Source organism: Pongo abelii, chromosome 13 (genome assembly GCF_028885655.2).
Source record: "Pongo abelii isolate AG06213 chromosome 13, NHGRI_mPonAbe1-v2.0_pri, whole genome shotgun sequence".
In the NCBI taxonomy this organism is placed as follows: Eukaryota; Metazoa; Chordata; class Mammalia; order Primates; family Hominidae; genus Pongo; species Pongo abelii.
Window position 1 is genome coordinate 3,733,664 of NC_071998.2, and position 11,337 is coordinate 3,745,000.

The following is an 11,337-nucleotide window of genomic DNA, read 5'->3' on the forward strand; positions in this document are numbered from 1 at the left end:
TGCGTGTGTTCCACATGTGTTGTTGTCCATGTGTTGCTACCATAGTAATCCTGCTCAGCATGAGAGGAACCAAAGTTTCAGACATTTGGTGTATGTGCTTGGCTGGGGAGCCAAACGTGAGCAGCCACCATCTGTGGGATTATGACTGAATGCCTCTAGGTCAGAATCCCGCCCAGAAGAGAGGATGCAGCAGCGCCGGCAAGCCTCGGTTGGCCTCAGATAGCTCTTCCCCCGCCTTTCCCACCGGCCGGAAGCTCCACCCCGCTGCGCGACGAGACCTGGCTCCGGTGCAGGGAGCCCCTCGTCCTAAAAAACGGGGTGCGGCCAGAAAGTCCTTTGCTCCCTGGCCCATCACATAACACGTTTATGGGGAATCTGATACTAAACTATTCGTAAACGCCCTGCTTCCGGGTCAGGGTTTCCTATGGAACATGGCAGCTCCCTCACTGCAACCTATTGAAAGTCAGCCCTCCACCCAAGTGTCTCTAAACCAGTGTGCGGGAAACCCGGCTTTGTGGCGTGTCCTGTGTAATTCAGCCCTGGCCGTCTACCTTCCTTCTTCCCTCCTTTTGCCTGCGGGGACTAAGGTCCCGGGCCTGCTCATGCCCACCAGCCCCCGAGCCCCGGGACATGCAGCGGCTGTCTCTCGCGAGAGTTCATTGGAGCCCGCCGTGCATTTGGGAGGCGTCGGCCCCACCAGCGGGGTTTCCAAGATACAGCGCCGGGAGTTGCCGAGGTAGGGTTGGCGCCCCTGCTTGATGTTCCACCTCTCTGATTGAGCTTCTTTCCCCCACCCGGCTGGGAATTCCTCCACGGGTTGGGAACGGATTCTTCGAGCTTGGTGCGAATGGCTGAGGCGCGGGTGTCAGAGGTTGTGCCCCTGCAGTCCCTGTCCGAGTAGTGTTCGCGCGTGCCCGTGGGCGGCCGTTGGGGTCACAGTCCCTCTCCCCGCCCCAGGTGCGCTGGGATGAGGGTAGCCAGTCACCACCCTTGTGTCTTCACTGGTCTCCGCTGCCCGGGTCAGCCAGCGGACTGCGCGAGAATGGCTGGCAGATCTGCCGAGTTAGATGGCCTCAAAGCTGGGCCAGTTCTGTGTGATAAGGTTCCAACTGGTTCTGACCGCTTCCGTCCGCGAGCACCTCATTTGGCCTTTAGGGTGGACCCGATCGATTAGATGCTGGCATTTGGCTTCTCGATCAGCCCGCAAGTCGACCGCCTGTGGGAAGCAAGCAACATCCAGTTGACACGGCCGTCAGCTTCTCTGCCTGGAAGACCAGGGACCAGGGCCTAAGGCCCCAATCCTCAGGTCTCGGGTCGCCGTGTCCACCTGATGTCGGCGGCAAGCGTTGGACTTGACCGTCAACTTGGGATTTCTAAAGTAGACCATATAACTTTGGTCAGCAGCAGTACCGCCCACATTCACTTGGTGTCACTTATTCCTTGCGTTGTTTCTTCCTCTCCAATTGTTTCCACAGTACTTTCAGTTGCTCTTCGTTTTGTTTTTCTTTTACTTTTCTTGCTCCTCTTTCTACACACTGAAGTTGCTGTGGTTTTATATTTACCTTTTATTTATTTATATTTTTTGAGGCAGGTTAGAGTGTAAGAATGCAATCTCGGCTCACTGCCGCCTAGACTTTCCAGGGCTCCCTCAGGTGATCTTCCTATCTCAGCCTTCCAAGTGGCTGAGACTACAGGATCACTTAATTCTGTGATGTTGAAGCTGAAGTGAGCCGTGTTCATGCCATTGCCCTCCAGTGTAAGTGTTTCATAAAGTAACAGAAACAGGTTAAAGAAAAAAATTTATTTGAAATTAACTACAATTAATTGTGATGTATATGACCTTTTATATTTTTTCACTCCCACGAGTTTATTATTATTGTTGTTTGTTATTATTTCTTTGTATTATTGTCATTATTGTTATTGTTTTCATTATTTATCTAGTCATTTAGAGATGGAGCCTTGCTCTATCACCCATACTGCAGTGCAGTGGCGCGACTTTGGGTCACTGTAGCTTCAAATTCCTGGGTTCAAGTTCGTAATATAGCGAAACACCCTGTATACTAAAATCTGTCAGTGACACCTTCAGGACCGTTGGTTGTGGCGGCTGCAATTTCGGAGGCTGAGGCGGGCAGTTCGCTAGAGCTAGGGAGTTCAGGACAGCCTGGGCAACAGACTGCAGAGCATTTGCTTGACCAAGGCCCACTGCAGCCTCCACCTCCCGAGCCCAAGCGATGCTCTCACCTCAGGCTCCAAAGGATCTGGGGATACAGGGGCCTGCCATCACGATGCCCGGATTTTTTTCTTGTCTTTTCTTTTTCAGTAGAGACGGGGTCTCACTGTGTTGCCAGGGCTGGTCTCAAACTCCTGGGCTCCAGCAATTCTTCCACGTCCGCCTCCCAAAATGCTGGGATTATAGGTGTGAAACACGATGCCCTGCCTTCTTTTTATTTCCTTCATTTTTTCTCTTTTTTTCTTTCTCTTTCTGTCTTTTATTTGTGTTCTCTCTCTTTTTCTTCCCCCCTTTTTTCTCTCATTTCTCATTCTTTTTTTTTTCTGTTTCTACGTTTTTCGGTTTTCTTTTTCATCTCTCTTCCCTTTACATCTCTGTCTGTCTATATTTTTTTCTTGATCTTCCTTATTCTCTCTCTCTTCTTCATTTCTTTCCATCCCACTGTCTGTCTGTCTTTGTGTGGATACTGGAACAGTCTCCTTATTCTGTATCTCCCTGTGTATCCTAAGCCTCTGTGACTTTCACTTTGGTGTTTTTCCTATTTGTCGCATAAAATGCACTCACTGTTCTTGTATTTCGGTGCTCTGTGAACGCTCGAAGGGTGGGGAAAAAGTGGACCACGAATTTGATTGGTTTCATGACAGACATGGGAGACAAAAGAACATACGATGATTACTTTGCTAAGTGCCCTGTTTATTCTTCCAACTGGACTCATAAAAGTACGGACGCAGTTGGTGGGTTGAGAGAGCTCTGTGTAGTCATGACTCTGCAATTATACCTGACAAGAGCGGTGATGATGAACGGGCGGTATGGAAACCTGCCCTTCTTTGGTATTAGTTGAGCACAGTGAGAAGAGATTCAGAATGGCCTGTATCTCAACCTGATGGTACTGTTTTTCGGCTCTGACCTTTAGGAACGTGTGAAGCCTTCCGGTGCATTCCCGCCACTTCCTTGCAGTTTTCTTTTGATACTTTTCGATTAACTAACGTATTTATTAATTTATTTGAGATGGAGTCTTGTTCTGTTCGTCAGGCCATGGCGCGGTATCGGGTCACTGCAACCTCCGCCTCCCAGGTTCCAGCGATTCTCTTGTCTTAGCCTAACGAGTAGCTGGGATAACAGGTGCGTGCCACCATAACTAGCTAACTTTTGCCTTTTTAGTAAAGACAGGGTTTCACCACGTTGCCCAGGCCGCTCTTGAACTGCAATTTCCAGGAATCCTGTGGCCACGGCCTCCCAAAGTGCTGGGAGGCCCCAGGTCATCAGACTCGAGAAAGAATGTTGGTTGATATAGAAAGGCGTGACACACTGCGCCCTACCCAAATTGCTATGTTTAAAAATAAACCAGTAGGCTGGGTGCAGTGCGTCATTCCTGTCATCACAGCAGTTTTCTAGGTGGAGGTGGGAGGATTACGAGGTCAGGAGTTAAAGACCAGCCTGGCCAACATAGTCAAACCCTGTCTCTACGAAGAATACAAAAATTAGCCAGGTGTGGTGGCACGCACGTCAAGTCCCAGCTACTCGATATGCTGAGGAAGGAGAATCTGTTGAACCTCCCGGGAGGTGGAGGTTGCAGTCAGCCCAGATCATGCCACTGGACTCCAGCTTGGGTGACAGAGTCAGACTCCATCTAAAAAAAAAGTAATTAAAAATAAATGAGTTTCCAAGAAAAAAATAGAGACCCACAGTGACACAAACATACACCTCTCACCTTTTGAGTCAGCAATGACACTACGAATTTGTAAACTCAGTTCATTTCTTGACTGGGGACCATGGATATTTGGGATGCTTCCTCTTGGAACATAATTCTGTCTGACACCATAGTCAGCTAACATTTGCCTTTTTAGTAGAGTCAGAATTTTATTTTGTTACCCAGACTGCTCTTGAACTCATGACCTCCAGGTATCTGCCCGTCCAAACTTCCCAAAGTGCTGTGATGAAAGGAGTGAGCCACACGGATTTCAGCCCTCACAATGGTGCACGCTGCCACTTTTCAAAGCTCTACCCTGGGCATTATTGGTATTTGCCCAAGATAGAAACTGTTTCTAAAAAGTAACAATTTGCTCACATAATATTTCCACAAACAATGCCTTGGCCCATGTTTGTTTTAGTGTTTTGTTTTGTTTGTATTGTTTACTTTACTTATCTTTATTCAGGTGAAGTAGATTTTACCAATTTTAGGAAAACGTGTATTTTCCCCAAAACATGTTAGCTGGTGTTTTCTTCTGTCATTAAGTAGCGATTTTCTGAATCTCTCAAGGTACAATGAGAGCCGATTGATGTAAACTATACTTCTTAACATCTTCTTTTTTTTTTTTTTTTTTTTCTTTCAGGTGGAGTTTCGCTCTTATTGCCCAGGCTGGATAGCAGTGGCACGACGTCAGCTCATCGCAACATCCGTCGCCTGGGTTCAAGGGATTTTCAATTCTTCAGCCTTTCGAGTAGCTGAAACCACAGGCACACACCGCACGCCTGGCTTTTTTTTTTTTTTAATAGACACTGGGTATCTCCATATTCGTCAGGCTAGTCTAGAACTCCAAACCTGAGGCGAACCACCCACCTCGACCACCCAAAGTGCTGAGATTAAAGGCGTGAGCCCCGCGTCCGGCCGTAACATCTTATCCTCTAGAAATCCAGAGAGGGTAGGTCTGGAGTCCTTGAGACCAGCCTTCCTTGGATGAAGTCCAAAGCGATAGCTGAGGATTAGGGGATGCGGTTGGGCTTGAAAGTCGATCCTTTATTTTTGCTACCTAGGCCACGATATCCCTCGACCCCCGTAGCTTGCACACCCTTTGAGATCCCCCTTCTTGACCGCCTTGGAGGATGACCTCTAACTTTAATTTTTGTTTTTCTTCCTTTGTTGGGTTTCAGGAGGGGGTGCAGGAAAGAGGGTGTGTGTGGGGAGGGGGTGTGGTGGGGATGGAGGGGAGCGTCCTAAGTTTCGATTTAGTGTCATGCCTCTTTCATCACCACCACCGAAGATGAAAGCAACAATCAGCTGAATACTGCGTGTCCTCACCCATAAGTGGGAACTAAATAATGAGAATGCGTGGGAAGAACTAGGGGGATGAGAGACGCAGGAGCCTACTTGAGGGAGGAGGTTTGGAAGGAGAGACAGCTTCAGGAAAAAGCAAAGCAAACAAAACACAAAAACTGTTGGGTTTTTGTGAGTACCCGGGTGACGTAGTTTCCGTCGCTGAGTATCCGGGAGACGAAATCATCTGCACACTGAACCCCCCAGTCAGAAGTTCACCTATGTAACAATCTTGCACATGTATGCTTCAACAACAAATAAAAGTGAGGGGAGAAAGAGAGAGAGAGAAAGAGAGAGAGAGAAGTAAAACGAAACATCACCTCCTTGACCTGAGTCAGGGGGTTTTGGGTCTTTCGGGGGAAGGTTCTGAAACAATGCAGTATTTTGCTCTGTACTTTTTTGGGTCTTCGCATTTCTTCTTTTTTTATGACAGAGTCTCACTCAGCCACCCAGGCTGGAATGCAGTGGCGCACGCTCGGATCACTGCAACAACCATCTCTCCGGTTGAAGCGATATCCAGTCGCAGCCTCCTGAGTGACTGGGATTACAGGCACCCGCCATAAGGCCCCGCTAATTTTCGTACCTTAGTAGAGACGGGGTATCGCGATGTTTCTGACTCTGGACTTGAAAATAAAACGAAAATAAAACTGACATGAAAGAAAATACTTAAAAAGTGAGTTTCCGGGAAAAAAGAAAAAAAAAAAAAAAAGAGAACCCCCCCCCCCCCACAGTGACGTACACAGACCCCTCTCGCCTTTCGAGGCACCAGACACGTTAGGAACGATGCGTACTTTCTTTTTTTAACGGAATTTTATTTTATGAGCGGGATTTGTTTTTCGAGACGGAGGTTCGGAGTCCCGCCCTCCCTCCGTCCCGGTCCCTGGTTGCCCGGACGACCTCAGGAGACAGACCCTGGCTGGGCCAGATGGTCCTTCTCCTTGGTCGGTGGTTTCCTTGTGTTTCTTCGTGTCTTTAACCCGCGTGGACCCTTCTGCTCGGGTTTTACAGATGGCGGCTCCCCTTTAGGCCTTGTCGTTGGTGGGGACTTTCCTGATTCTCCCCAGATGTAGTGAAAGCGGGTAGATTTGCCTCGCTTTGCCTCGCCTTGCCTTGCCTTGCCTTTTCTTTCTTTCTTTTTCTTCCTTCTCTCTTTCTTTCTTTCTTTCTTTTTTTTTTTTTTTTTTAGACAGAGTTTCACGCTTGTTGCCCGGGCCAGAGGGCCATGGCGCGATCTCGGCTCACCGCAACCTCCGCCTCCTAGGTTCAAGCGATTCTCCTGCCTCAGCCTCCCTAGTAGGTGGGATTAGAGGCATGTGCCACCGTGCCCGGCTGATTTTGTATTTTTTGTAGAGACGGGGTTTCCCCACGTTGGTCAGGCTGGTCTCCATCTCCCAACCTCAGGTGATCCGCCTGCCTTGGCCTCCCAAAGTGCTGGGATGACAGGCGTGAGCCACCGTGCCCGGCTCTCTCTCTCTCTCTCTCTCTCTGTCTGTCTGTCTGTCTCTCTTTCTTTCTTTCTTTGTTTCTTTCTTTCTTTCTTCCTTCTTTCCTTTCTTTCTTCCTTCTTTCTTTCTTCCTTCCCTTCCTTTCTTCCTTCTTTCTTTCTCTTTCTTCTTTTGCTCTTTTTTTCTTTTCCTTTCTCTCTCTTTCTTTCTCGCTCTTTCTTTCTCTCTCTCTCTTTCTGTCTCTCTCTCTCTCTCTCTCTCTCTCTCTCTCTCTCTCTCTCTCTCTCTCTTTCTCTTCCGTCTCTTTGAGACAGAGTTTCACACTTAAGTGTCCCAGGCTGGAGTGCGATGGCGCGATCTTGGCTCACCGCACCCTCCACCTCCCGGGTTCAAGCGATTCTCCTGCCTCGGCCTCCTGAGTAGCTGGGATGACAGGGATGCACCTCCACGCCCGGCCGATTTTCGTATCTTTAGTAGAGACGGGGTTTCACCACGTTGTCCGGGCTGGTCTCTGACTCCCGACCTCAGGTGATGCGCCCGCCTCGGCCTCTCGAAGTGCTGGGATGACAGGCGTGAGCCACCGCGCCCTGCCTGTGGACTCGGTTCGTCGTATGTTTTATTTGTTTCGTTTCTATGTACTCACTTTTATTTAGAAATATAAGTGTTTTCATACGTTTGTATATAACTATAGATGTTTACGTGGACGTACGGAGAAGTACATTTCTACGCGACAGATGTATGTATTGTATAGAAGTACACTTATGCAAAGCACGTGTGTAGAGATACGCTTCTATAAATTTATGAAATATAAATATACGCTGCTACGTGAAGAAACGATGGTAGATGAATACGTCTATGCTTATGTGTGAAGAGTGTTGTATTTGTATTTATAGATAAACGGGCATATTTATCCCTGTTTTCTTTCTTTCTCTCCTTGATGTGATTCTTCCTTCCTTTCTCTCCTTGATGTGTTTCTTCCTTCCTTTCTTCCTCTCTTTCCTCCTTTACGTGTTTCTTCCTCTCTTCCTTTCCTTCTCTCTCTCTTTCTGTTCATTTTTCTTTCGTGTCTTATTTCTCTTTCGTTCCCTGTCTTTCCTTCATTTTTCTTTCCTCTCTGTTTCTTTTCCCCTCTTTCCTTCGTTTCTTTCCTCCTTCTTTCTCTCCTTTTCGTGTTTCTTTCCTCTCCACCTGTCTTTGAAAAAATGGAACGTTTAAGAAGTTTTCTTTCCGTATCTCTGTTTTTTAGATGGTCTCTCTTTTCTCCACTTTCTTTCCTCCCTCCCTCCCTCCCTCCCTCCCTCCCTCCCTCCCTGCTCCCTTCCCTCCCTCCTTCCCTTTCACCATCTGTCTCTTTTCTCCATTCTCTCCCTCCCTCCGTCTTTCTCTCCCTCTGTCTGTCTCTGTGTGGATTCTGGAAGAGCCTAGGCATTCTGCCTCTCCCTGTGTCCGCAGCGACCCGCGACCGAGTCCTTCCTTGTGGGTTCTTTCTCTCCCTCCCTCCCTCCCTCCCTCCCTCCCTCCCTCCCTCCCTCCGAGATGCATCTCCAAACACCCAGACGCCGTGGGTTGTCTTCTGACTCTGTCGCGGTCGATGCGGGGACACGTTTTGGGGAGGCGTTTCTCTGGGGTTGGGGGAGAGGGGCTGCGTTTTCGGCCTCGGGAAGGGCTTCTCGACTCACGGTTTCGCTTTGGCGGTCCACGGGCCGCCCTGCCAGCCGTCCGGATCGGTCTCGCTGACGTTCGCGACGGTCGTCGGGCTCCATCTGGCGGCCGCTGTTAGATCGTGCTCTTGGCTTCCGGAGCTGCGGTGGCAGCTGCCGAGGGAGGGGACCGTCCCCGCTGTGAGCCAGGCAGAGCTCCGGAAAGCCCGCGGTCGTCAGCCCGGCTGGCCCGGTGGCGCCAGGGCTGTGGCGCGTCGCTTGTGAGTCAGAGCTCTGGCGTGCAGGTTTATGTGGGGGAGAGGCTGTCGCTGCGCTTCTGGGCCCGAGCCGGGCCGTGGGGCCGCCCGGGCCGGTCGACCAGCGCGCCGCAGCTCCCGAGGCCCGAGCCGCGACCCGCGGGGACCCACCGCGCGTGGCGCGGGAGGCCGGGGACGCCCTTCCCGGCTCGGTCGCGGGCCCGCGCGCGTCCTGGCCGTCTGAGGCGGCGGCCGAATGTGTTTCCGGGTCCCCGTGGGGAGCCGGGGACCGTCCTGCCCCCGTCCCCCGGGTGCCGGGGAGCGGTCCCCGGGCCGGGCCGCGGTCCCTCCGCCGTGATCCTTTCTGGCGAGTCCCCGTGCGGAGTCGGAGAGCGCTCCCCGAGCCCTCGTGCGGCCCGGGAGGTCACACCTGGCCGGCCTTCGGTCCCTCGTGTGTCCCGATCGCACGGGGGGCCGGCCGAAACTGCTTCCGGGCCTCGCTCTGGAGACACGGGCCGGCCCGTGCGTGTGGCACGGGCGGCCGGGAGGGCCTCCCTGGCCCGGCGCCGCTCCCGCGTGTGTCCTGGGGTCGACCAGGGGGCCCCGGGTGCTCCGTGTCTGGCTGCGATGGTGGCGATTTTGGGGACAGATGTCCGTGTCGTGGGTGTCCTGGGCCGGCGGCGTGGTCGGCGATCGGGCCTCCTGCCCCCGGGGGAGATATATCTTTCGCTCCGAGTCGGCATTTTGGGCCACCGGGTTATTGCTGACACGCTGTCCTCTGGCGACCTGTGTCGCTGGAGAGGTTGGGCCTCTGGATGCGTGCGGGACTCTGGCCCACCGCTGACCCGGCTAGCCGGCCCTGCTCCCGCTCGAGCCGCCTGCTGCTGGGGGCCCGCGGGCCTGCTGCTCTCTCGCGCGTCCGAGCGTCCCGACTCCCGGTGCCGGCCCGGGTCCGGGTCTCTGACCCACCCGGGGGCGGCGGGGAAGGCGGCGAGGGCTACCCTGCCCCCGTGCGCTCTCCGCCGCGGGCACCCGGGGCGGCCGTGACAACCCCACCCCCGTCGGCCCCGTGCCGTGCGTGTCAGGCGTCCTCGTCTCCGCTGGGTTGTCCGCCGCCCCTTCCCCGGAGCGGGGGACGGCCGGGGCCGATCGGCTCGCTCGCCGGCCGGCTGGCCGACCCCCCGCTCCCGGGGGCTCTTCCGTGATCGATGTGGTGACGTCACGCTCTCCCGGGCCGGATCCGAGCCGCGACGGGCGAGGGGCGGACATTCGTGGCGAATGGGACCGTTCTTCTCGCCCCGCCCGCGGGGGCCCCTTGCCTCTCCTCCGTCCGCCTGCCGGTGGTGCGTTGGGAAGGCGTGGGGTGCGGAACCCGGCCTGACCTGGCTGTCCCGTCCCCGCTCTCCGCTTCGCGGGGTGGGTCGGCGGGGTCCTCTGACGCGGCGGGCACCCCTCGCTCTCGCCTCCCGCGGTCGTCGACTTGCGGGCGGGCCCCCTCCGCGGCGGTGGGGGTGCCGTCCCGCCGGCCCGTCGTGCTGCCCTCTCGGGGGTTTCGCGCGAGCGTTGGCTCCGCCCGGGCCTTTGCGGTGCTCCTGGAGCGCTCCGGGTTGTCCCTCAGGTGCCCGAGGCCGAGCGGTGGTGTGTCCCTCCCACCCCCGGCGTCCCCTCCTCCGGTGTCCGCGCGTGGGTCCCGAGGGGAGCCCGTCGGCGTGGGGTTCGAGGCGGTCGAGTGAGATGAGATGCGCGCCCCTCCCGCGCGGGGAAGGGCGCCGCCGGGTCCGGCGAGCGCACGTCCCGTGCTCCCCTCTGGCGGGTGCGCGAGGGCCGTGTGAGCGATCGCGGCGGGCGCGGGCCGGTGGCGCGTGCGCCGGCCGGCCGCCGAGGGGCTGCCGTTCTGCCTCCGACCGGTCGCGTGCGTGGCTTTGCCTCGGAAGCGACGCAGGAGGCGGGTGGACGAGGGGGGCCTTGTGAGCCTGCCGGGCCCCCCGCCCTGACCGCGAACGCTCGAGGTCGCCGCAGGCGCGCTTCTCCTCGTACCGCAGGCCCCCTCCCTTCCCCGGGCGTCCCCGAGCGCCTCTGCGGGCCCGACGAGGGGCGACCGGCGGGTGGGGAGTGTGACCCACCCTCGGTGAGAAAGCCTTCTCTAGCGATCTGAGAGAGGTGTGCCTTGGGGTGCCGGATCTCCCGGCCTGCCGCCTCTGTCTCCTTCTGCCTTATGGTAGCGCTGTCGTAGCGACTCGCGCGCAGAGGACCCTCCTCCGCTTCCCCCTCGACGGGTTGAGGGTGGGGAGAGCGAGGGTTCCGCCGGCCACCGCGGTGGTGGCCGAGCGCGGCTCGTCGCCTGCTGTGTGGCCCGCGCCTCCCCCTTCCGAGTCGGGGGAGGATCCCGCCGGGCCGGGCCCGGCGTCCCAGCGGGTTGGGACGCGGCCGCCGCGAGCGGTGGGTGTGCGCGGCCTTCCGTCCGGCGCGTGACCCCCACCTCGGCCGCGAGTCGGCTCTCCGCCCGCTCCCGTGCCGAGTCGCGAGCGGTGCCGACGGCTGCGTGCGCGTGGGCGCGGGGTTGGGCCGCCTGGCCCCGGGAAAGCGTCCCACGCTGGGGACGCGCCGGTCTCCCGGAGCGGGACCGGGTCGGAGGCTGGACGAGAATGACGAGCGATGCGGCCCTGGCGTCGGGTTGGTGGCTGTGGTCGCTTCGGGGCCCCCGGTGGCGGGACCCGGGGCTCGTGAGGCG

General features: G+C 55.6%; 1 long non-coding RNA gene across 3 annotated transcripts in view; it reads left to right on the plus strand.

The window, feature by feature from the left end:
• Window positions 1-233: 233 nt before the first annotated feature.
• Window positions 234-11,337, plus strand: part of LOC134759761 (uncharacterized) — a 1,053,164-nt gene continuing 1,042,060 nt past the window's right edge. The window contains exons 1-4 of one of the 3 annotated variants that reach the window (XR_010136482.1): window positions 274-736; window positions 3,239-3,352; window positions 4,564-4,872; window positions 5,698-5,937. This is a non-coding gene — a long non-coding RNA (uncharacterized LOC134759761). Of the gene's footprint in view, window positions 737-3,238; window positions 3,353-4,563; window positions 4,873-5,697; window positions 5,938-11,337 lie in introns of all 3 variants that reach the window. The other 2 variants (XR_010136484.1, XR_010136483.1) reach the window with 2 other exon arrangements.